Source organism: Etheostoma spectabile, unplaced genomic scaffold, assembly GCF_008692095.1.
Source record: "Etheostoma spectabile isolate EspeVRDwgs_2016 unplaced genomic scaffold, UIUC_Espe_1.0 scaffold273, whole genome shotgun sequence".
Taxonomy (NCBI): Eukaryota; Metazoa; Chordata; class Actinopteri; order Perciformes; family Percidae; genus Etheostoma; species Etheostoma spectabile.
In genome coordinates this window covers 737988-739807 of record NW_022605577.1, presented here as the reverse complement: position 1 = coordinate 739807, position 1820 = coordinate 737988, and the positions used below count along the sequence as shown (strand labels likewise).

The window sequence follows — 1820 nt, the reverse complement described above, 5'->3', positions numbered from 1 at the left end:
CCAGGCTCTCATTGGCTAGCTGTTAGCTAATCAGAATCAAGCAGCTTAGCTCGTTGAATATTAATGAGAACTGGCACAAATTATGCTGAGTCTTCTTCAAGGGGGTAAGCTAGCTCTCATGAAGCCGTGCTCCAAAGGCGCCATTTAGATGCTAAGAAGCCATCACCCACCGTTAGCATCCCATTGACTCCCATTCATTTTGACAGCGAATAACGTTACATCTGAAGTGTTTAAAGACTATTCGTCCATTGTTTATTTCTAAAGAAACACGACCATGCATAAAATTATAAAATGTTCCTATACCTCTTGTTTTGGCTCCATAGCAGACATTCTTTTGTAAAAATAGGCTAACGACTGTGTCCTAACCACACGACTTGCTTTCACATAGTTTTAGGTTGAATTAATAATTTTACTAGCCTTTTAGTTTCCAATAGGCTAATTAGCTTGTGCCACTGTTATTTTCTTGCATACTGTATACCTACGCTCTCAGTCTCTGCAAGTTAGGGAATGATTGAAATTTCTCCTTTAATATCAATTTTATTAATATCTACTGGGTTAAGTTTGGTCTTTCCACCTGAAACCTAGAATACATAAAATTTTAGCATCATGCAGTTAGGCATACTTGATTTTTGATCATCAGAATTTATAGTGCTCCACACAGCAGGATGAGGACTTTAAAACTCAGTCCTGACAAGCAGTTTTGTGACCATTTTGCCTTTTGTGGTTGAGTCTGATTGCAACAAATGCATGTTTTTAATTAAATGTATCTGAAGACCATAAAAAAACACTATTGTACGCCACAGTAGTAGCTTTTAGTCAATAAAATTCACCATGTCCCTGTTTGCTGATGTGTCTTTTGGGTTTGCCATGGCGACATCATCCTGATTAAACACATTTCCACACTGTTCATGTACATTAAGATGCATTTCTCTTTTCATCTTGCCAAGTATAAACAGAACAGATAGGAAAAACAACCAACCATTGTTACCAAATAACCTGTTTATTTCATTGAGCTAATTAAGTCAATTATTTATCAACATAATGTCTTGTACCCACGCAAAATTTAATATGCCTCCACAATCCATGAGTGCACAATATTGTTAATACAGTGAGTATGGAAAATACGGTCACTCTTACTTGAACTCAAGAGTACAAACAAGAATCAATAATGATGTCCATTTTCTGATTATATCATAAATGACTATTTCTATTGCAATAGGTGTAACATTCACAATGTTGTTAACTTATGGCATGTTAAACTTGTTCAGTGATTCATCTCCCATAATAAAATCAGGTTGGCATACATACATAACCATCTGACAAGGCAGTAGCTCAGTGTTCATTTCTAACAGTAGAGACTATAAAAAGAAAGCATTTGTTATATCTGAGCCCAATGGTAAACATTATTGTATCTATATCTTAATTGTAAATATCTGACGTGAAGTGTTCAGTAAAATTCCAATTTGTCTGTCGTACATAAGGCAGAGTAGTGAAACAGTTCTGCTACATTAAAAACTACACATACAGAGGAATAAAAACATTTGAGAAAAAAAAACTTGATGCAAAAATTAACATTTGACAGATTCAAGCTTGACAATGGAGCCCTCTTTTCTTGCAGGTGTTGTAGCATTGTCAAGCAGTAGTGTGTCCATGTCATTACTGCCCCTTGGGCATTACTTACTCCTCTCTTTCACCAGGTATCTGCTTGTAAAGCTCAGTCCGGCTGTTGAATTTCCAGCCAGAGTCAATATCCCTTCCCAAAGTTAAGTGTAAACAGTTCAGCCATTAAGACCATCTTAAATTATAAATCACTGAAGGGG

The 1820-nt window shown here is 36.1% G+C and overlaps 1 protein-coding gene across 3 annotated transcripts in view; it reads right to left on the bottom strand.

Moving 5' to 3' along the window:
- Nucleotides 1-984: 984 nt before the first annotated feature.
- The window catches only part of smad5 (SMAD family member 5), a 12559-nt gene continuing 11723 nt past the window's right edge, over nt 985-1820 (bottom strand). For all 3 annotated transcript variants that reach the window (XM_032510872.1, XM_032510870.1, XM_032510871.1), the window contains exon 7: nt 985-1820. This exon is cut by the window's right edge and continues 199 nt beyond it. The gene's annotated coding sequence lies outside the window, so the exon portion shown is untranslated.